Below are 25,227 nucleotides of genomic sequence, written 5' to 3'. Positions count from 1 at the left end.
GAAGAGTCGCATGATCGAGACTATATTTTAATTTGACATACTTCAGCTTGAAGAAACATAGGATGAAATAGGTGGCTATTCAATGGTTGTGAACAAAAAAAAAAACCTATTTTTGGCAATGAGATAATTCACCAAAAATGGGAAAAGAACATTCGGGGATTATTTCAAGACTGCTTATCGTAACACCACAACAAAAGCTATCGAGTTAGGGATGAAGAAAAGAAAAATATTGTGTTTAGCCGACGATTTAAGCAATTTTGATATCGCCTTCTTCGCCACAACACGCTGGAGAGATCCCCGTAAACCCACACAGCACAGAAATTATCATGGTATCATCATAATTAACTCAACCAACTACACCTTCTCAGACGACATGCGATTAGAAATGGGCTTTAAGCGCAGAGCACGAAAAACGTATTATAGATTCTAATGAGCTGTACTACCTTTGTAAAGACGAATGAAGCTTCGGCCGCAGTTGGATATGGAGTTGAAACTGCGCCAGAGTAATTCACAGTTCAATTACACAAACACAGATATGCCTTGTAAATATGAACAATTTTTTTCTCCGAGCCCAAATGGCAATATCAACCCACTCACAACAGGTTGCTCTGTGGCCGCCGCCAGTTTGTGACTGACCTACACGCCGGACTGTCATGAAACATACTATGAATTAATCAGCTAGATAAGCAAGAGGGTTGCAAATTAGGGTTACTGATCTTCATCAGCTGGCACGAGGCGCTCAGACACAGTGGCAAGGGATTGCAAGTTGCATTTGACGACGGTATCGACGAACGTGATGGTGTCTTCATGGGTGTTGCCATCGGGCACGTCCACAACATAGGACTCGACGACTATGGTATACATCTTGCCTTCGTGAGGGAACTCGTGCACCGACGTGGTGGACTTGTAGTTTCTCAGCCTGTGCTCCCCCCCAAGTACACTGAAGCTCAGCACGTGCTTGTCATCATCCAGCAGCTCCAGACGCTCTGTGCTGTTGCTGGCCGGGAGGCCCGACACCACGCTGACCTCCCTTATGCTGCCCACGTTGTTCCCATCCCCTTGCTGCATGTGGCAGCTCCTTATGAAATGCTTGTAAGACTGTGGTTTGTCAAACCTGCGGACAAGAGACCACACCAAGCTAAGGGGAGCATTTATCTTCTGCACAACCAAGGACGTGCACTGGTTGGCCAGCACATCATGGCTGTGATAATCCCATAATAAATGCTGCAGGCGAGAGTACTCCCCCTCGGAGAGTTGATGGGGCACAAGAGAGTTGGAACTCTTCATAAGCGGTGACGGGACGTTGCTTGAGCTTCTTCTTGGGTACAATTATGCCGTGCAGCAGCATGGGCACATTATTAAGAAGACGTTAAGATGCACAGAGGCAGGGGGTGCGGGTAAAGGCATGTCACGGGGGGCAGCTACACGATGGCCGCTCGCGGAGAGCTAGAGGTGTATGCATCACCTTGAATGCGTCGATCACGAGCTCATGAGAAAGAGTGGAGCAAAGGGAAAGGGTGCGGCGTGAAGGCGAGAAAAGACGAGATTAGCGTAATGTCTTAGTGGTTGGATGGCGACCACCAGATTTAAGGTGAAGACAGAGAAGGCTGGCGGAAAGCCCGTGTGTGACCTCTGCAGCCTGCAGGTGAAGATGGCGAACGTTGGCGGAGGGGAAGTCAGCCAGCGGCGCACCTGTGGAGCCGCTCACAGCCCAGTCGCGCGCGTATCTTCTTGACGATGACTGACTGCTACCCAACACGTGGCTCTCCAACAGACGCTAGTTCCAGATTGGTGGCCGGCTACCAGGCCGCGTTCACGTGGGCGCCTGCTTGCGCCACGTGAACTCGCGAATCGCAAGGATGCGACCTGGTGGCCACTAACTCGCCACGACGGCTCCACTTTCCAATCGTCAGTATCCATTTTCTCTCTTACCCTTCTATGCAAATTAGGAAAGATACCCAACTTAGCCTTCATCTTTAGCTAACTTAAAACACTCAAATGCTAAAAAAAAGGGACTAACTACCAACCATGCCAGTCCTCTTTTAGTTCTCCTCTTGGGTTGGTTCGTTGGCTTTTTTTTTCTTTTGGGTCAAATTTTCACGGTCAACCTAAAGCAATCGTGGCCGTTAGTTTTTTGCCCCATTTTTCATCGAAAAGTTCACATTTGCTCGAATATTTGCTGCTATATGTTTTCTTGATATCACAATTAATAGTGCAAGTATGATAGGTTATTCGTACCTCACTATATATGCCATAAAATAACAAAAAAAAGTGGGATCACATTAAAACATATCTACTTATTTTGGAGAAGGATCTTTACCCCCATGAGCAATATGCCATAAAACAACCAAAATCCTCGAGGGGGTCACTCATAATTTATAAATATGTAAACGTAACACGTGGGTTCAATATAAAGGATTTTTAGAATCCCTTTTTTACATATAGAAGGGTACTATTTAAAGGGGGTAGGTTGAATAGAAAAAGGATATGTTTTATTCATGAAAAATTCACAAATAAGGGATTTTTAAAATAGGCCTTGAACGTATGTGATTAAGAGGGTTTACTTATAGTGAACCCCCCCAAGCCAAAATCAAGCGTTGTGTTAGGCGTGCATAGACCGGAAACGAGAGAGCTTGCATAGGCCACATTGTGATAGGATTTGAGTGAAAGTTGTAAAAAGTTGACTTCTGTACATGCCTCCCCGTAGTTTATATAAATATAAATATAATTATGTTCCCCAATAAAGAGAAGGCCACATTAAAACATATCTATTTGTTTTAGAGAAGGTCACAATTGTTGAGGGAAAAAGAAGACTTTATAAAACTTCTAAGAAGAAACCCCCCTTTCTGAGCTAGGTAGTAGCTTGTAAGACTTATGAGGGCTCGTATGAAGGCATATAAGCAACATCATTAGAATGGGGAAGATGAGCTCATGTAAATGTAAAAGGAGAGGGGGAGGGAAGCCTTTTAAAATTTTAAAACTTTTAAATAGGTAGGAGGCTATGTAAGCCTTACACCTTAGGACTTATGTGAAAGTGTGGAGGTTTCTTTTTTTTTTATTCATAATATTCTCCTTTGGATATTGTAGCACAATGCCATTTGCAAATTAATGATAATTTACAACTAGATTAATTAAGAGAGCTAAAACATAAAGGGTTAGGCCCTTACTGACCAAAGTCATCTCTTGTGTGTACATATTCAGAATACTACTTCATTTGTGTGCATTAATCAATGCCGTCTAGCATGGAATTAATTAAAGTAACCTTAGGGTTGATAAAGGTGCTTCTCCACCTCCCCTCCTCCTTCACCTCCTTCACCTCCTTTCCTCCTCCTCCTTCTCACCTGCTCTCATGTATAGATTAGAGATACAAGAATATACAAGAACTATCTACGAGGAGATGTGGCGCAGATGTGGCGCACATTGTTGAAATTAGAGCAATGTGATGAGCTATGGTGGATCAAATACTAGAATCAACATCATTAACAAAGTGATTAGCAAATAATTAAGATGTAATTAGTGAGTAATTAGCAAATAGCTTAATGTAGGCATGCATAATCAAAAACCAGCAAATTCTCATCAGGCCAATGCCTCAATTTATAGAGTTTACATCCAAGCATCTAATCCCACTGATTTCTCCTTGATTCACTCCACCTCTCCTAGAATATCTCCACCTCTTTTGCTTGATTCTCTCCACCTCTTCACTTTTCCCAGAATATCTCCCAGAATATCTCCACACTTTCTAAATCTTCTCATGCTACCCTTTATTCTCTCCTAGTAGATGCTTCTCACCTTTTCACAAGTTCTTTCATATTTACACATTCTCTTTTACAGCATCTAACCAAGGGCTTGTTCCTGCACACACCCTATTCACTTGTATTTTCAACACCTCCCCTCAAGTGAATACTCATTAGGGAAAGGTTGAGGTCTATGGGGGCCCTTTAAGCTGCCATGAGATTAAGGAGATGATTAGTGTGAAGGCCAATAGGAAAAATACATGTGTACAAAAATGTTGGGTTGATTAAGAACCTAAATCTTGTGGTCAAAGGTAGAATCTTACCTTTTTCAGATCTGCCAGCAAAGAAAATCTTCAATATCTTTTCTTTTTATATTTTTATAAAGGAAAAGTTTCAAAAAGTTACCCCCCTCACTTCCCTCTTCCCTCCAAAAGTAGGGGCATGTTTCTCTCTCCTCCCTTTTAGACTAACCCACTTTCCCCATCTACCACTCTCTACACCCTCACTTGCAGCCCTATCTTCATCTCCAACTTGAGGAAAGCTCTTTGCTACCACCTACTCAGAGAAAGCTCTGTTATCAGCCTCTCTCTCTCTCTCTCTCTAGAGGAAGCTCTGTTATCAAACTCTCTCTCTCTCTCTCTCTCTCTCTCTCTCTCTCTCTCTCTCTCTCTCTGTGCAAGCACGCACCTAATGCAATCTCTCATTAGCTTTCTTTTGAGGAAAGCTCTTTGCTACCAGCTACTCAGAGGAAGCTCTATTATCAACCCTTCTCTCTCTCTCTAGAGGAAGCTCTGTTATCAGACTCTCTCTCTCTCTCTCTCTCTCTCTGCAAGCAGGCACCTAATGCAATCTCTCATTTGCTTTCTTTTGAAGGTTTAGCTTTCTGTGTGTGTGTGCATGTGTGTGTGTGTGTGTGTGTGTGTGTGTGTGTGTGTGTATTGTGTGTGTGTGTGTGTGTATGGATTCGCAGCGATCTTCTTTGAAGCTTTAGCTAGCTCTCTCTCTCTCTCTCACTCTCTCTCTCTCTCTCTCTCTCTCTCTCTGAGCAGGTATTTGTTTTTTTGCCATATTCTTAACATTCACTTTCTTTTCATTTGGGCAATCTATGGCTCTTTAGTGTGTACGCAGGCCATCATCCACTATCGAGTCCATGGCTATTTCCAAAGTACAGGATGATGAAGGTTATTGGATTCCTACCGTTTTTAAGTGGTCCATGTGGATAACAATGCAGCCCAGTTTGAGGGGTGCACACAAGGTTCCTCGAAGGCATATGGCTTCCACAAGCCATCACTGGAAAGGAAGGATCTTAGAATTCAAAGTTTGCAACAAGGATGGAAAGCGGCTTGCAAAGGTGCAACATGTTTACACCACAAGCCAAATACATCTTGAAGATGAGAACTCACCACGGTTCCCAACTAACTGTAAGTTTTAGAACTTGTTTATAGTTTCTTTGCTTTAGAGAAATGCTTGCATGAAGACTATGTGAATATCAAGAACTCCAATGTATTCTATTGTATGCAGATGTTTTCCCTTCAACATGTGTGGAATGGCAGCCTCTAGAATGTTTTACAGGGACCTTCGAAGCATGTCATGTTGATCTAGGTAGGCTTATGTATGTTGGGGAAACAAGTTCCGAACTTGCAAATAGAGGAGTATTTTTCATTGCTGCAACATATGTTGTGCCAGAGGGGAAGGTTTGGAGCACTTGAGCCAATTTCTCCTCCTGCACTAAATAGCCCGGAATGGCCCATTCCAGACCCCACCACAATGGAGAGCTTTCAGCACAGGATTTTCCATGACATTCAGTCAAGCCTAAAGGCTGCATATGGATCCCACAGGATAAGTGTATCTCTTTTCATGCCTTTACATGTGTTTATTGCTATTTTCAAAGTTATAGGCAAGTTCCATCGCACCCCAACTATGTGGATAAGCAAAGATGGGGCCTTTGAAGCTCTAGAACACCATATTAGTGAATTTGGGAATTTTTCAATTCCCATTTTTGAATACTTAAAAAAGGGGACATGGATAACATGTTTGTAAGTTTCTCAAAACCCTATCATATGACCTATCGTTGGAAAGCACTTGAAAAATGCAATCTAAAGAGCTATAAAACGCTCATTTTGGATTAGTGGTGTTCAAGTTATGGTTAATCCAAACTTTTGACCACATGTCCCAAACTTGTGAGAAATTCCCATATTCCCCAATATGGTGTTCTAGATACATTTCTAAAAGGCGATTGGACCACCAAGGTGGCAGAACGTCAGGGTGATGTAATAAAGTGCTCAGTGGTAATGTCAATGGTAAAATGCAGGTATCAGATAGGCAAGCAAAATCTAAATATGGTGTATCCAATTAGAAGGTGGAAATGCTCGCATGGTGAATGGAAAGCTTTGGACTCTGATCTCTATGCTAGGGAGGAAGTAGAACTTCATATTGAAGTTCACCCAGGAGAGGAGCATACAGTGGTAGTTAATGATGATTGGAATTTCGCTCAGTTAAGAGATCGTATTGTCATGTCCTTTAATGTAAGGAACCAATTCAAGTTTGTTGTTTCTAATCGACCTATGCGTCACAGGTCAGAGAAACATACACTCTGTGTGTCATTGGAGCCCCCTAGGGTCCTTAGCTTGAAAGACTATTAAGTTGCAGACTTAGGTGACATTTTGAGTGATTTTTGGCGATAATTTGTAGTGGTGTACTTTTGAATATAAAAATTTTGATTGCACCATAGCCCCAATGTCCTCTGTATTTCAGTGCGATTTGGATTTTAATTTTGTTAATTTTCAGATGAAGCCTCCAAACTGCATGCTCACAATGGTAAGCCTCCAAACTCCATCCTCACAATGGTAAGCCTCCAAACTCCATGCTCGCAATGCCTAGACTTGCAAGGAAAATGAGGCAAGAAATGGCGAAGTCAAGAGGACATTGCCTTTCCAAACAACCAGCTTTATAAGAATAGGTTTTGCTCTATAAAGCTCATTTCATTCTTAAGATCTCGCAGTTTCTATTTCCCTTCAATATCCCGCCATGGCTTCAAGCTCTAACTCGCTACGCGCAAAGCTTGAGAAAATTGGGCTCTCAGCAGAACATCGCCATTTTTGAGGGGGTGATTGATATGCAAAGAACTATAGACCTTCACGCAGAGGCTTTTCAAGAGCAAGTCCAGTACATGAATGATGTAGTGGCACAATATGTCATGCAATTGCCTGAGTCCACCACTAAATGGGTTCCAGTGGACTTAATCAGGCATCTGTACCATGGTGACAAGTCGTTCCGATTCAGGCTCAATTGATTTTTGAAAGGGCTTACATCTAGCAATTACAGGGTCGAAGATGATGACATCGTTTATGAATTGCAGGTTGGTAATGTAGGCACCACCTTCCTTTCATGGGATATGACGTTAGCACTATTTCTGCAAGAAGCCAGGGATGCAGAAAAAAAGAAGGGAAAGGCAATGAGTAAAGAAGTAGCTCTTGTGAAGGAATCCAAAGGCGAGGTGGAAGAGGTTTTCTCAGGAGAAGCTGAAGCGTCCATGGGCTTGGTGCTTCTCCAACAAGGGTCAACTAAGGATGAAGAGCCTCATCTCGTGACCTCAAGGGGGATGAAATTGTGGAAGAGATCCCTGAGTTGGATGTAACCACTTTGAATCCCATCATCATGGATAACAAGGAATTTCTTTTCTTTGATGACATTTGTAAATCCTTGGGGTTAAGGGAGGATGAGGCCCTAAGCATATTAGCAATTGGGTCTGGTTTATGCAAAGAAGACACACTTGTGCAACAGGCTGCAGGTGTACAGATTGATTTTAATGACCATGATCTTACCAAAGCGCTAGCATTCCAAGGTTATGATACAGAACGTACAATTGAGGAAATTGTTTCCAATGCTCTTGTTGCTATAGAAAATGTAGCAGCAGAGTATGAAAGTGTCCCTCAAGAAGCATTTCAACCATATAAGCGCTTGCATGTAGATACATCAGTTGAGCAGCGTGGAAGCAGTATAGACATATGCAACCCACGCACAAGCCAATGTGATGATGACATTGAGGTGGGGTTAAATCAAAGTCGTGCCTTCATATTTATAAGTGAGTTGTTACTAAAACCTAAACTTTTTCTCTTGTAGAAAGCTTATATTTTTGACAAGTTTGCTGCACGCGGAGGTGGAGTTCGTGTGCAATCCGATGGACGAGACACCTCCCTGATTCATTACCTTCCTAGCCTCTCTCCATCATTTATTCGAGTAATCCATTTAGAGTACTCTGAGGAGGCACAAGCAGAGCTCATCAAGTGTAAAGCTCTAAGTGGGGTTCTCACCGAAGATGGGCTAGCAAATAATGCAAACAAATGTATACTTATTAGCAGGGAGGCAGCTATGTATACATTTGCAGGCAAACAAATGTATACTTATTAGCAGGGAGGCAGCTATGTATACATTTGCAGGCAACTACACCGGCCATGTGCTAAGCCATTGTGCTACATCAATCTCCAAATGTGTAACCAATCCTATTATTATAGCTAATAGCCTAGGTGAGAAAGCCACGCAGAGTGACCAAGATAAAGAAGCTCTCAGAAATCTTCTCAGGAACTTGTAATTTTCTTTCTACGAATTCAATACAAAATGTATACTTTTTTAATTGTAATGTTTTTAAGAATTCTCAACCATTTCTCTTGTTTATTTGTTGTGTCAGCACTGTGCCCTATAAACTATTGGCAGGCATGTGAATGTGTAGGAAATTTCATTGATAATGATCAAATATTTGTTCAAATATTGTCAATTAACATCCAGCTGAAATCTGGCAGTACAAAATTTGAACAATTTAAAAAAATCAAAATTTTTATATTTTTGATGTTTGTAAGCATATTTATCATCAAAAAAGTGTACATCATGCATGAAAGAGTACAAAAATGAAAAAAACAGGCATGTGCGCTACGGCGCGAATTTATGCTTTTCAAAGTTGAGGACATGCTTAAATTCGCGCCGTAGCGCACAGGCATCATTTGTTCATTTTTTTACACTTTAATGCATTGTGTACACTTTTTTGATGATTACTCTGCCTAGAAACATTAAAAAAAAAAAGAAAAACTTTTGATTTTTTAAAAAATGTTCTATCTACTGCCAGACTTCACCAAGTGATTTTGAGCCCCAAATGACTTTTTTTTTTGTCCCTGAGCTTTTCTGAGGCCTTATTGAGCTTTAAGCCTTTTTTTTGTCCTAAAATAAATTCAATTTAATTTTGTTTCTACACTATGTAAGGATCCTTTGTTCAATGCCAACAACAATACCACGTATAACAAGATAATATTCAAATTTCATATTGGTTTTCACAGTCACCTTATCAATAATACAAATTTTGTTCCTGTTTGACTAAAGCTCTTAATACATGATCAACAGTTTTACCCATTCAAACCACAGTACATGAAATGAAATGTCTGCTTTTATAACACAGTTGAAACAAATAAATACGTTGGTTAACGAGTCATTTACAATATCTTATAGATTCAAAAAAATGTATTACAATGTTGGAGATTACAAAAGGCACAAAGGCCGCCGCCTAAAAGCTTAATCCTATCCAATAAATCCTTCCTTATGGAGCGCTTTATCCTGATGAAGACGTAGTGCAAGTGCCATGTCAATAGGCTTTAGGGTCACCCTTTTGGTGTGAGCATGGCACATCACCGAATCTTAAAATAGAGAGACCAAAATTGTTTCTGACGCCTCTTGGAGGGCCTCGAGTGCTGTACTCTGTACCCGACTGACCCTGTCACTGTACTTGTCGATGACTTCTTTTACAACTCTTGCAAAAGGGGCCTTCGCCATGATGGAGTCTGTGCTCTTTTGGTACTTTCTGATTTCTCGCAGAGCCACGGTCCCCGGTTTCCATCTTCTCTTCTTGTTGGCTACAGGGGGTGGTGGTGGATGCGACCTCTCTTCCCATGGTTGTCTATCATTTCTAAATTTCTTTCGCCTTTCTTGCTCGGCTGGATCTAGATTTAGTCTTCTTTTACTTGCTTCTGCCTTCTTCTTTTTTTGTTCTTGTTTTAATCTGCGTGCTTGAATTCTTTGTTGCTCCACCTGCTCCCGTCTTTCCCTCCCCCTTTGCTCCTCCTGCTCCTGTCTTTCCCTCTCCCTTTGCTCCTCTTCTTGTCGTCGTTCCTCCTCTTCCATCTCCACCTCTTGCTGCCTGTTTGCATGTTCCTTCTTTCTCTTGACACAAATCTTTATTCTTTGTTTTTTAGGTGGAGGCTGGGGCTGACGCCTCTCAAGTTCCTCATGTAGTGTTTGTGCTAAGAGCCTATCCTGCTCCTCACGACGGCTTATTTCCTCTGCTTCATAGAAGTCAGCAGCCTGTTGATACTGCTCTTGCTCAGTACAGAGAAGTGCTTCCTGGTCTTCCTCAAATGCGACCCTTAGCTCCTCTTCTAGCTGTTGAGGGAGTAGGGCTTGCTGTTGCTCTCTTCTTCTATGCGTCTCCTCATCAATCTGGCATTGTTGCTCTTCCAGCACATGCTCCTGCTGCTCAGCCTCTGAGAGAGGTCGGGGGAATGGTGTACGCGTGGCTCTAAATGACCTGGTGTCTCCAGGCTGCTTGGAGACATCCTCAATATTGTCCAGTCCTGAAAACACATCCGGCTGCACATCTTCCTGTCGAGTCTCTACCTCTCTGTCCATGCTTGTATGCTTCTTTTTGATGCATTTTTGCACTTGTTGAAATGCCTGTGCCGCGGTGGCGGCGACTGCCTGTATCAAATTGTGTGCACCAGCAGACGGTACGTTTGGGTTCTCAGTTTTGCGTGCAGTGTGCTTAGTTCTAGCCATCCATTGACTTACACGAGTGAATGAACGTGAAAATATACTTTTAAAACTGACTTTTATAGGTTTATATAGTTTTTGAAAAAACTTATTAATAAAAAAATTCTCTAAAAATTTAAAAAAAAAGCTTTAACTTAAAAAAGGCTACAATTTTTTAATATGGAACCCATTTTCGACCCATACGCCTACGCGCACCGAACCACTCACGCATCCCATGCATGGCACTTGATACTCGCCATGCAATTGCTCGTTGCATATTGATATTTTTTACAGCCCTTCGTAGTAATGACACCTGCCCTTTTGGTTTTTGTCGGCATCGACCTCCCAAACTGCGATAAAACCAATTAAACATCTCATGCAAGGCATTACTTTTTTCCTTACCACCTCCACCATGTCGCGTGTTCTTAAAGTATGGTGCCTTAGCTTGATAATGAGAGCGCTCCATTCCTTGGGTGCTCCAAATTGCCATTGGACCATATTGGTCGAGAAAAAACTATGCGTGGGCAAATATAATGTGCTGCAAAACAAAGATCATATCAGAATTTTACTATTTGTATTTGTAAATAGATAGAAAGGTAAATACCATATAGTGGGTGATATGTGTTTCTCCCCATGCATCAACCATTTGCTGAGTAAATGTATGTATTGCAGTCTTTAAGTTTGTAATCTCCTCAGAAACAAGTGGAGCCTTTTCTAGCAATTGAATAATTTTATCAAGTGACTCCCACAGCCTTGCCCGCTTGAGACCAAGCTCTGCATTATTCCCACGATAAGTGGTGCATTCACAAATGGCCTTCCATATCTCATATTTTGTGGTGTGACTATTGTACCCCTCATAATTTGAGAGAAGATGTCTTGCTTTGGACCCACCCATGCATATTTTGTTTGGATTATCCTGACCCGGTCCTGACTTTTTAGTATCCTTAGTTAACTTTATAGCACCACCATGAAGCCCCACGCTTGAAAGGACATCTTCCAGCTTACTGATGCATTCGTTGTTGCGAAGAAGTTCAGGCTCCATATTCCATGCATAATTGATATGTAACTTCAGTAATTTGTCCATTATGTGTAACCTAGCATGAAGCGTGCAAATATGAACACGGGAAAGTGGAATCTCTAATATAGGACTCCATGAGATATCTTCTTGATCACGATTAGGCGGACAATTGGTATTACAATTCATAATGCCATTAACCCACTGCATAGGTTTCTTTGGATCTTTGTTTTGCGTTGTACTCATTGAAGGTGGTTGTACATTTTTCTTGCCCTTTGCATGAGATTTGGTTGTCTTGGTGGCTGCAACCTTGCCTGAAGCTTTGCCACGTTCAATATACTCTGATTTTGAATGGCAGTAATAAATACATGGAAAAAAAGTGTTTGCTCCTAGCTTGCATCCTAGCATACACTTCAATGTCTTTAAATCACATGCCATGTGCCACTCAACTGTAAATGTTCCTACATCTTCCACATGCAAAGTCTCTCCTTTTGATTGCAATGATATGACATTTGGGATGCCTGTTCGGGTAAGGTACCATCGCAATGTATCATTCGTCTCCTGTGGAAGCTCAAATGCTGACAACCACCATATATTCTTTTCTGATTGCACTCCATAGTAATCTTTTCCCTGAGATTGCCTTCCCATGTTGGAATTTGAGGCTTGTGCACTACAGTCAAGAAGATTATCATCCTGTTCCGGATTTCCTTTGATAGCCCTGTTCATAAGTGTTAGGCCGACTCTTTCTAATTTTTGTCCTTTTACAATTTGACACTCATCAAGCTTTAACACAAACACAGCCTGACCTTGGCACTCCTCAATGCTTAGACCATAATAAGAAATCATAGCTCTTTGAAGGGTCCTTAAATCAATAACGACATTGTTGTACTTGTTGTATTCAAATACCTTTGTAGTACATACAGGCAGAGCATCCTCCACATGACGATAGCCACCTAACATGTTCGCAATGTCTGAGTTTGCACTTTTTCTTGCCATGGTTACACTGTATGGAGTTGGTAGCATGGGTCGAAGAAGTCCTTTAGCACGATGACCTAGTGTAAACACCCTGTAAATGGCTTCATATCCCTTCCTACTACTAACACCAGCACTATCACATGCATTCATAATCTGTATGGGGCTTACCATATTTTGCAGCTCTCCAGAAATTTTGTTTCGGATTTGCTTAGATATTTTGCATGTTGGATCTTCTAGCAGCTTTGATATGTCTGATAACTTAACAACATGTTTCAATATGCCTGCTCTACATTCCTCAGCACCACCTTCATATCCCATCATATCCCCAGCAATATCTCTACATGGAACATAAATACAAAATAACATCAATATGTTTCACAAAACAGAATGGCTTGCAAAACAATGGCAAGAATAGAAGTTACCTTGTTGCTCATACACGTCGTTTTCTTGCTCCACTTAGGGTTGCCAAGGTTTCTAGGGACTGACGCTTTCTTTTCCATTGTCGAAAGCCTACTGGAAGCTTCTTCAGGCTTGCAAGGTGTCGTTGCTTGTTTCGTGCAGCATTCATCTTGTCCCGTTCAATATCAAAGGCCTCCTTAAGCAACAAGTTGTTCTTCTGGAGCTCCTGATTCTGAGTTTTCAAGTTGTTCACCACTTCTTCAAGCCTATTAATGTCCTTCTTATGTTGCTGCTGCAACTCATGCCATAAGCCTCGAAAATGCACTCTTGAATGCGATTCCTACGCTGCAACAAAAGAAAGCCTCCTACAATAGCCAAATAGACCATTAGCTCCATCACCTACATACGTAAGAAATGTAGTGATATTAACAAAATGAGGTGGAGCATTGGTGAGCAGGTCAATAGGGTATATGAATCCATTCGTCTAGAGGTCATACATTTTTGCCGAGATTTTTGCCCTTGTGATCGAAGAGTACCCAATGGCACATTGGTCACACCACTTGTTTTTGAGCTGCGGAGGGTAGCATACTCAGCAGCCAAATCTACATGTAACCTGAACTTTGGTGCTCTGTTAGATATATCTTCAAGTGGCATTTTCTTTAGGGTTAGGTAATGCTGAAAAGAGCTTCTTGTAGAACACAATGCAAGAGTGAGGATAGGGTATTCTGAGGAGAGTGCAATGAAGTTTTTGCTGTAAAAAATATTAGAAGATCATAGATGGAGTGATTAGGTAATAGGAGAAAGGACAAGGAAGATGGCAAGAGGCATAGAAGATGGTAGATTGAGGTTTTGCAGCATAATATAGAAGAGAGAGAGAGAGATGTAGATTGTAGACGGAAGTAGGGGATATGTATGGTAAAAAATGCAAGAATGGAAAGTGGTAAGCTCTGAAGCTATGGAGGTTGACAGAGGGATTTTCTGCACTTCAATGTGGGAAAGACACGAGAGAGAGAGAGAGAGAGAGAGAGAGAGAGAGAGAGAGAGAGAGAGAGAGAGAGAGAGAGAGAGAGAGAGAGAGAGAGAGAGAGAGAGCAGAAAATGATAAAAAGATGAGGCATGGAGGATGAGAGAGTGTGAGATATCTGCATTTGGAAGTGCAGAGGTTATGGAAGCTTACTAATCAGAGATGCAGAGCCATGGCACACCCAAATGTGAGAAAGGGGAAGAGAAAGAGAGTGGTAGTGAAACGAGGACGTCTTAGAGAGAGAATGTAGAGAGAGAAAGTGGGGGGTCCTAAAAGTGGAGGGAAGAGAGGAGGGAAGGCTTTTCAGCCATTTTGAATTTGGTGAAACCAAAAAGTTACCCCCAATTTAGCTCAAGCAAATATATATTTGAAAAAATAGAAATTCAAATAATGATTGCATAAAGATCCCCTTGTCAGGCCTAGTCAAAGTTTGCTTAGAGTCTTTAAGCAAAAGTACTTAAAAACATAATATGGCAGCTTAAAGGGCCCCCATAGACCTCAACCTTCCCCTAATGCCTAGAACACCTAGACCCTATACCAATTTTCCCTCGTTACTTTGATAGCATACCTCCCCTCAAGTTATCTTAGCACACCGGGACCCTATACCAAGTTTCTATCTTACTTGATAGCGTGCGACTAGTGCCTCAAGTCCCTAAACTCATAGTCCTTGACACTCTCTCTCTCTCTATGTGTCCAAGGCTTACTATAGTTGCCCGCGACCTTGACTAAAGTGCTCACACATACATCTACCACGTGGCCTACATCTACCACGTGGCCTACATCATCGGTGGCTCAGAGGTGGTTTTACTTTGTTGGGGCAGGTTACATTGGGTTGTGGGGTCTCTCTCTCTCTTTCTCTCTCAGAGATTTTCACATGGCTCCTCACTCTTTGGAGCCTCACATCTTCTCTTTTCTTCAGTCTTCTTATCGTGGCAACTTCTCTCCACCATGCGTCCATGTCTTCCTCTTCTTTCAGTCTTCTTGTGGCAGCTTCTCTTCTTGTGTCCATGTCTTCCTTCAATTCTCCCTCTAGATCTTTTTCTCGGTGTGGATCCTCTTCTTGGAAAGAGATGTTCTTCTTCTTTCATGGATGGGGCCATGAGCTTGTCGTCAGTTCTTCTTGCTCCATGTGAGCAACATGTTTAAACATTTTGTTGACAATTCTTTTGGGCTTTTTTTGTTTATCTTGTGTCATTATGCAATGCAAACCCAAATTTATGCGGGTGGTCTTACCTCTTGCCTTATTCTGGACAAGGGCAGTGTCTGATCCCATTTTTACACTGATGTAATGTGCCCAATACATAATGCGTATAGCATTCATTCTTATGCACATTCCCAAATGCAACTCTGGCTGTGAATAATCTTGAATTTGAGTGTGATTTGCAGGCATTAACCAAGGGTTAAATGCAAAATGATGATTATCACAATTTTATTAGCATAATTTTACTAGAAATTACATTAAATCAAGGGTAACCAATTTGTACGGAATGGTTGGAGTATCAAACCAACTCCGAATTACAATCTGAAGTTATAGGGATCTGTATCAGATACCTAATGGTTAATTTGAACCCTCAATTGCACCAAAATATAGTGATTAGTAAATTAATCCACTGTTTTGTGTGTTGAAAACAGAGTATGCGAGGAGTCCAGATCTGGTGCCTTAGACTTCAAATGAGCTCAAATGTTTTCAAAGCCATTAATAGCAATGAGTCTAGTAGAGGATTAAGCCAAGAAACACAAGATTTGACCAAATATTGAAAGCTTAATCTCTGTTTTACCAAAGTCACCTGCAGATTTGATGAAGAGCTTAGGTCTCACTGTAGACTTGATCAAATTGAATTTTGTCTTCACCAGCTTGTAGAGCATGCTTGAAAACCCTTGGAGCTATGAGGAATTAGAGCAATTGTAACTGAGCAAGAAGAAATCTCAAATCCCCTTCTGAAAAATGGCGCTTGCAAATCGGGCTGCTGCCAGCGTTCTGTGCTGATTCACTTCAATTCCTTTGAGATGAGTGTAGCCCCTTGAGTCTAGTTTAAGTACCTAAAAGGGCTTGGCCTAATTTAATGTGTGCAAGGAGAGGGAGCTCCTCCACTGGTTGGGGGTACAGAGGCTAGTTGAAAAATAACTAAAAATTTGATTATTTTCTAATTATCTACTAATCATAATTAATTAGATAATGGGCTCATAAACCTGATGGATTCTAGGCATGGCTCTGATACCATGTTGAAATTAGAGCAATGTGATGAGCTATGGTGGATCAAATACTAGAATCAACATCATTAACAAAGTGATTAGCACAAATAATTAAGATGTAATTAGCAAATAGCTTAATGTAGGCATGGATAATCAAAAACCAATAAATAATTAAGATGTAATTAGTGAGTAATTAGCAAATAGCTTAATGTAGGCATGGATAATCAAAAACCAGCAAATTCTCATTAGGCCAATGTCTCAATTTATAGAGTTTACATCCAAGCATCTAATCCCATTGATTTCTCCTTGATTCACTCCACCTCTCCTAGAATATCTCCACCTCTTTTGCTTGATTCTCTCCACCTCTTCACTTTTTCCAGAATATCTTCCAGAATATCTCCACACTTCCTAAATCTTCTCATGCTACCCTTATTCTCTCCCAGTAGATTCTTCTCACCTTTTCACAGGTTCTTTCACATTTACACATTCTCTTTTACAGCCTCTAACCAAGGGCTTGTTCCCGCACACACCCTATTCACTTGTATTTTCAACACACATGTGTGAGAGAGAGAGAGAGAGAGAGAGAGAGAGAGAGAGAGAGAGAGAGAGAGAGAGAGAGAAGCCCAAGATCTCCTCCTTGTGTTTAAATTATCGCTTGAAAAGATATTTGTATCAGATCATACTCATGTTGTTAGAGCAATATAGAATTTTCTATAGTTTATATTATTACCATTATCAAATTTCATTTTATAGCAAGAAAATCAATAATTTAAGGTGAGATTCTTCTATTCCAATATTAATAGTTAGTTTTGACTCCACTTTGTGATGCCAAGTTCTATTTGAACATCTATTACTTAAATTTATTGAAATTGCAATTCTTTAAAATGATTTAAAAGTAGATATTATCTTTCTTTTCATAAACGTTTGATTCTAACATAAATCCTCTACACTATTCTTATAAATAGTAAATAGATATGCTTATTTATAATAAATTTGCATTTGCAAACAGTTTCATATTTGCTATTGTATTGTATTATTTAGTCTTTTATAATAATTCCAATAGGATTTGGATAGAAAGAGATAGTGGACAACGGTCTCTGATAGTATTTTTAGTCAACCAGGAATAATAGGAAGACTATAGTTTCATCTTGTAGGTTTTCTGCTTAGTATTATATATATACTCTTGCTATACGAGACCCTATACCAATAATAATAATAATATGTAGCAATGGCTAGTACATCTACAAGGCCCTATACCAACAATGCTATGTTATAATGCTTTATAATTTCACTGACGACTACATGGGTGAAAGCATGATAAGGTGGTACACTTTCTACCAGTTACATTGGTTGCTACCATACCACACTTGAAGACAACCAATCTGAGTGGATTTAATATCATCATAAGATGTATTTAACAATTTATCTATGTTAGACATAATAAATGTGAAGCAAGATTAAATAACCATGTTTTAATTCTCTAACTAAGCATAAAAGTGTTTCACAACCAGTTGTAAACCATTGTCCAGGACACAAGTTTTCAGTCCACCTTATTATGCTTTCACCCACATACAAATAGTGACCGCCATAGAGCACTTGCTATATTTGTCTATATAGCAAGTGTCTTTTCTATCTCACACTTGCTCATGTGCTATGTAGATTCGGTAGTGTTGTATATTCTTTATAGAATATGCTATTCTACTCTACACCAATCTTGCTCTACAACAATGGTGCCTGCTATATAGCACTTCCTATGGTGCTTCATACAAATAGTGTCTATTATATAGCAACTGTTACAGTGGTATAAGCTATTCTACTCTACACCAATGATGCTTGCTCTACACCAATGCTGCTTGCTATATAGCACTTCCTATGGTGCCTGCTATATAGCACTTCCTATGGTGCTTCATACAAATAGTGTCTCATATATAGCAATTGTTATAGTGGTATATAGCATTTCCATAGAGCTATATTCTTGATAGCCACCCAGGGATTTTATATTCACGTGATCACAAAATTTTTCTTGTTAATAACATGTGTGAACATGTTATTAACATGTTCACATGTTAACATGTTCACAAAAAAGCCGGTGGCAAGCGACCTGGTAACCGGGAAAAATCCCGCCGGGCTTTTGATATACCCCGGCGGGCCCGCCGGGCTTATGCTTTACCCGGCGGGTCCCGGCGGGGTCGTCACATATCCCGGCGGGGTACATTTTTCTATATATATGGGCCCGGGGGGCCCTTTGGGATTTCATTGCTGACAGCATACACAGGTAATAAAAACTTGTGTGTGTGTGTGTGTGTGTGTGTTTGTGTATGTGGGTGTGTTCGTGCGGGCAGCCGCCCACTGTCGCAATGCGCGGCAAGATGTGGGTGGTCCGCCACACGAGGGATGTGTGTGTGGGTGAGTTCGTGCGGGCAGCCGCCCATTGTCGCAATGCGCGGCAGGATTTGGGTGGCCCGCCACACGACTGGTGTGTGTGTGTAAGGCCATTCTTCGGAATGGTGCTTACCCTGGGGCACTTAGTCGGTAACGCGGCTAGTCTGTGTCCTATGGTAAGTATGGCACGCCGTAGCGGTACTAGTCGGTAACGCGGCAAGCATAGTATCGTTATGGCAATGTCACCTTCCCTTCCCTTCCCTTTGTCAAATGCGGACATATGGTCGGTAACGCGGCCAGTGTATGTTCGTATCCTATTGGTATTCCCATAGAATCGGGCGGCATTTTGTCGTTAACACGGCAAGTTGGTGTCGTCCGCTAGTGCATAAAATGTTTTTTGCATATTGCGGCATTTGATCGTTAACGCGGTCGAAAAAGTGTCGTAAATTTGCTTGTGTTTTTCGGCATATGATCGTTAACGCGGTCGAATAAATGTCGTAAATTTGTTTGATTTGACTTGTATTGTTTTTATTGTGTTTGATCCATGCGATACTTGGTTGCTAACGCGGCATTAGTATTTCATGGATCAAAGTTTACATCATATTATTGTCTAACCGTTTTATTTTATAATATCGTGATTCGTAACTCGAAAAATATGAATCTCTCTCTTCTTACCCCCCTCTCTCTCATGATACACTTCACAACTCTTTCTCTATCTCTCTCATGATTCACTTCACAACACGATAGATGTGTAGATAATGATTTTTTTTCTCTCTTAAAATATACATACTTCTTAATAATTTCTTTTTTCTCCCTCTATTTACTTAAAAATTAAAACAATACATTATTTTTCTCTTTAGGAACTCCTAAAAACATTAAAAATGTGATTTAATGTTTCTTCTCTCTATCTGTCACAACTCTCTCTTCCTCTCCTCTCTCTCTCTCTCTCTCATGATACACTTCACAATTCTCTCTCTCTCTCTCGCAATGATACACTTCACAACTCTTTCTCTCTCTCTCTCATGATACACTTCACATCTCTCTCTATCACGATAGGTATGTAGATTAGGAGTGCTTTAGGATTACAAAACATTATTTTTCTCTCTTTAGGAACTCACAAAACTATAAAAAATATCATTTAATGTTTCCTCTCTCTATCTGTCACACCTCTCTCTCTTCCTCCCCCTCTCTCTCTCTCTCTCATTCGATAATGTATACACTTCGTAAGTAATAATGCGCTTGTTGCGGTTGTCTCACGTTCGATAATGTATTGCATGATGTTGAGTTCAGTAATGTTTGATATATTCTGTTTTTGTTTGTTCATTGATAAGTAATGATACACTTATTGCTGTTTTCTCACGTTTGATGATGTATTGGATGATATTGAGTTCATTCAAATTATTTGATATTCCGTTTTTGTATGAACATTGACGATATTGATATACTTGTTGCTGTTCTCTCACGTCTGCTTGATGTTTATTTCAGTAATGTTTGATATTTTGTTTTTTTATGTTTAGTGTTATTTGCTAGATTTACGAAGACGATCAACATGCTTACTCCCGAAGAGCGCAAAATTGTTCTGCGAGCAATTCGCGTTGAAGCGGTCATCACAGTATCACAATGTACTGATGATGTCGTCAAGAAGATCAACGAGTCTGAGATACTCATGCGAGATCTCATAGACCAAATATGGGAAAATGCACAGCGGCGGCTTCGAAGCGGAGGCAACGCTGAGCTGCTGGATAGACAGAAGATAGCAGATTTCAACCATCAGCACATAACACGAACCATTTTGGGGAGCATGCGAGTAGCGTGCAGTGATCTTCGAGATGCTGCCCCGCCTGAAGCCAACATGCAACGTCTACAGTTATGGGACGTTGTATGGAGCGAGCAGAGGGCCAAGAGCAAGCGCATGAAGGCGTTGGATGCAGAGTCCCTCTCGAAAAGAGTGCGAATTGCCCAAGACGTCGCTGCAACGTCCAGTCAGGCAGATGCAAGTGGTACAGGTGTCATTAATCGTACCATCTACAATTCTATGTGCACACATCTTATTGGCATCCCGCACGAAGCTCTTCACGAAGGACGAACAATAGGCTCCGGTGTGTTTGGAACAGTAAAAGAGTATGCAATTAAAGGCATATCATTTTTACCGGAACACATCACTTCTTGCGGAAAGCACTACAAAGGAGAAGGCAGCGCGAAGTTCGAGAGCTTCCCGGCAGAGCAGGGTATGCAAGTGCTACATCCATCGATTGTCCGATGCATTGCCTTTACAAAAGAGGCTCCTTGGATCACAATTTTCCCGTACTTTAATGGCGGCGCTCTTGGTGATACTCTACTGAAGGTTCCCTTCAGATTCAGTGAGTTCACCAGAGCCATTTTTCGTTTGGATCGAGGATGGAGACAACCGCCGCCTGATAATATCCCTTTAGGTCATCTAGAACTTTCAAAAATAAAAGAGGTAGTAATAAACATGCCACATATTATGCATGCCCTGGTGGAAGGTGTAGCGGCAGCGCATATGGCAGGTATTGTACATACCGACCTACATCCTTTTAATGTAGTGTTGGATTATACAAAAGAGCTAAAGCCACGGATAGGTATTATCGATTGGGGATTGCTGCTGAGAGCGCCCAAAAAACGGGTGTCTCTCAATTTTGTTTATGAAGCAGACAAGAACCCCGAGAAGGTGGCACAGGCAGTCTCCCACGCAGACAGAGAGCGAAATAAACGGCCGTGGATAGCCCCAGAGCTTTATGATCCATTTTTGGCAGATGCATACACTCCTGCATCTGATGTTTTTGCCTTGGGATATTTATTACAAACTTTATATGACTTTTGGAAGAAAGTGCAAGAGTTGTGGATGGATAATAGTTCCCATGACAAAGTTACCATGGATACTATTATTCATAGAGTCAAAAATTGGATGTTTCTGCCTAATCGCGATGAGCGAAAATCAATTTTGCAAGTAGTTGAATTTTTTAGGTCACTAAATACTGACCCTACGAGGGCACAACGTCCTCTTGTAGAGCTATCGGTGGCATTCACCCCGACTTTGTAATGATACAGTATCAAGAGATGAAGTTTCAGGAATTTGAGAATTTGATGTGTCCAATGTTTCAAAATTTTGTTTCTCTTCAAAATTTATTGTGTCCAATGTTTCAAAATTTTGTTTCTCTCTTCATTGGGTCTTTGCAATATCTCTCTCCTCTTCTGGTGTTTAAGTTTATGTTTTCTCTTTAAAATTTGATGTGCGAGCATTGTTTGAAGTGTTTTTGGAGTCAAGTGGATATTTCTCATCGAGTCTTTGCAATACATATCTCCTCTCGTTGTGTTTGACTTCAAGATTTTGAGAGCAATGGTCAATTTATCTTACGTTGATCTTTACAGTTCATTAAAATCCTAATGTCGTTTACGTTCATGCAGATATGGAGCAAGCGCAAGCGAACGAGCATCAGGAGTTAGCCAAGAAGGCATACGAGAGAATGAAGGCCCTTGCACATGGCCTGACAGCCCGCGAAGCTACAAGAACAGCGTGCAGATTATCGAAATGGACAAATCCAACTTATGCCCAATGGAAAGACATAAACAAACGGGTAACCACAGAGATGATAAAGGCAATATGGCCATGTCCAGATGGCGAGATAAAGAAGGGAAGATGGAAGATTTCTCGTTGCACTAACAATGATATCAAAACTAATGCCGAGCGCATTTTCTTGGAGGTGTACGGCCGTCCTCTCCATAACGCCGACGCTCCACTGTATTTTGCTAAAATGCTATATGCTCACTTTGTACTGGAAACTCCAGTGGACTTCGCCTCCAGAGAGGCCACTGTCAACACCCACGACATACGTGAAGAGACAGTTACATTCACAAGAGAAGAACTTGCTCTTATGGTGGAGGGCGCCGGACTGGAGTTAAACCAGGTCAAAGAAAGCTTAGGGGCACAGCTAGCAGAGAAGGAGAAAGAAGCTGACCGATTAACTCAAGCGTCAACTCCTCCCCCGGCCAATAGAGGAATTCAAGAGCAGCTAACAAAGATCAGCCAAGACGTGCAGAGCATCTCTTCACGTATTGCTCCTGTGCGCCAAGGAAACCACATCTCTCATTTTTTGATACATCCTGATCTTGTGGGAGTTTCTGCTGAGGCTACAAGTTCCTCCACCCCCCAATGTCCTGTATGTTACAAAGTATTCGATGGGTGGAGCGGCCAGTATATACTACCATGTGGACACTACTACCACTTAATATGTTTAGTGAGACAAATGCAAAATACTTCCACATGTGCATTGTGCAGTGTCCCAATAAATCAAGGTATTTATACAGTGTTCGGCATGGCTAGCGAATATAAACCACCAGGACCTTTAGATGCAACTCCTAGTGCAATTCGCAATTTATTTCAAGATGAGAGCTAAGAAAACAAATTCTACTTTTGTATTGATAATTTCTCCAAATATGATCATTTGTACAAGTACTTTTTATTAAATTAATGAAGTGACTTCTTCCTCTATGTCAGTATCTTGCTCCAAAATTCTTTCACCGTTTACTCTCTCGTCTGCTAAATTAAGCTCATCTAAGTCAATGTCTAAATTGTCTTCTATCTCAAGGGTGGTGCACAACGTACGTCCGACATCAAAGTTCTCGTCTACATCTTCACAATTGTACATCCATCTGGGCATATCTTCTTCATACTCTTCGCTTTCGATGTCTCGCAAGATCTTTTCATTGCAGTACATGTAAACAAGTTTATCTGCTCGATCTGCAAGAAGTCGATTGCGAATAGTACTATGAATATATTTATACATGCTCTAGTTTCTTTCTGAGCCTGAGTTTGAAGAGCACTGACTTAGAACCTTCATCGCAAGGTTGCGCAATAAAGCATAATGCTCACCACCATTCATCATCCACCACTTCCATGCAGGTTGCTCTTTAGCCATTTGTTGAACAAGGGAGTTGGAAAATAAACCCTCTTTCAACCGAAATGAGGTCATCTCCTTTATGCACTGTACACGATCATCATCATTATTATAGAAAGTGTTTACCACTTTATAAAAATCTTGCACCACCTCAACGTTGGACATCAAATCCATATTCCAATATTCAGGATCTAACATGTAAGCAGCATTGTGCAGTGGTGAATGCGCTCCAATCCATCTAGCATGAAAGTACTTCAACAGAACTTTTCTTTGTCTACTAGAGAATGGTACACGCCATTGCTTCTCCACCACTGAATGCTCTAATTTCTCAGGACACTCCAAACTCCGCTGGACAGTCCACCATTGCATCCATGCTTTTTCGAGATTAGGCGCTCTTTGATCAAGGCTTCGTACAGCATACATAACAGGCATCATTACATGGTATGCATCCATCACACTGTTCCACCAACTTCTTCTCGTAAGCGCTGCCTTCAAGACTTTGATTTTCTCTTTCACTTTTTCAAGTTGAGTGCTCTCCCAGTCATGAAATGCCATGCATGTAAATGTTTCACAAACTGCATCTTTATTTCTAAGAAGAGACTCAAAAGTGTAAAAGTGAGTGCAAAACCTAGTCTCCGCTGGAAGCTTTAACATAACTGACATGCGAGGTCGAAACATATCCAAAACTCTCTGTCTCTTGAGCATGAATTTCACAAGCTGGCGAGCAGTGTCGACGATTGAGGCAAACCATTTGGTATCATCAGATTTATACCAATCTTTTAATACAAGATTCAAACTATGAGTATTACAGCCTACCGGAAAAATATGTGGATATTGTCGCTGTAGGATTCTGGATGCATTTTTACAATTTTTTGCATTGTCCATGACGACTTGGACTACATTTTTGGCACCCACTTCCTCTATCACAGTGCTAATAACTTGAGCAATGTAAGCCCCAGTTTTGATTGAACCAGCTGAATCCACGGCACGGATGAAAGTCTCACCTCTAGGTGAAATTACCATTACATTAATTAATGGTTTTCTTTGCACATTAGACCATCCATCACTTACTATACTACATCCAGAAAGCTCTATATTGCTAAGAATTATTCTTTGTACACGTTCTTTTACCTGCGCATAACATTTCTCTAATAGATCATTTCGCATAGCATGGTACGTAGGCGGTGAAAACCCTGGTCCAAACTCACCAATTTTCTTCCATGCTCTCTTCCAATGCTCACTGTCCACCATCATCATAGCACTCCCAGAAAAGTAAATCGCTTCAGCAAGGACGAGTTGTGCATCATCGAGTCGACCTTGACGTAGGCTTTCTTGCAATGAAGTTTGACGCATGGGTATATTTCCTACGTCAAAGTTTTGCTTGCAAGAAGATGCACTGGGTAGATTACTTTCTGGCTGCATATTGCCGTTCGGGGTACAAGTAGGCGATGTAGCGGGAGTTTGATGATTAGAAGAACAGTGTTCTTGCTGCCTTGATACATTAACGGGAGGAGTGTCATGTTTTCTTGAATCTTTCTTTTGAATTTCTTCTCTTATGCGTTTGGCCACTATAGGTGCAGAGGGGTGGGTACATGACTTTTTCTTCGGTCCGCCTAAAAAGTGTTCTCTTAGTCGAGGCGCCCCACCTGATTTTACTGCATGGCATAGCTTACACTCCCAATCTATGAATCGATCACCAACGTTAATTGCATATTGCCACTCTATCCCAGGTGCCTTTTTTTTCTGCTATTTGAAATTTGGACTCTATTGGAGGTACCACTGGATCCAACATTGTCCTCC

The 25,227-nt window shown here is 41.1% G+C and overlaps 1 pseudogene; it reads right to left on the bottom strand.

Annotated features, from left to right (window-relative positions):
• Positions 1 to 463: 463 nt before the first annotated feature.
• LOC147638678 (abscisic acid receptor PYL12 pseudogene) lies at positions 464 to 1,460 on the bottom strand (annotated as a pseudogene).
• Between the last annotated feature and the right edge of the window lie 23,767 nt (positions 1,461 to 25,227).

The sequence above is a fragment of the Cibotium barometz genome, chromosome 5, assembly GCF_041138505.1.
Source record: "Cibotium barometz isolate CiBa-2024 chromosome 5, ASM4113850v1, whole genome shotgun sequence".
Taxonomy (NCBI): domain Eukaryota; kingdom Viridiplantae; phylum Streptophyta; class Polypodiopsida; order Cyatheales; family Cibotiaceae; genus Cibotium; species Cibotium barometz.
This window is presented reverse-complemented; position numbering and strand designations above follow the sequence as displayed.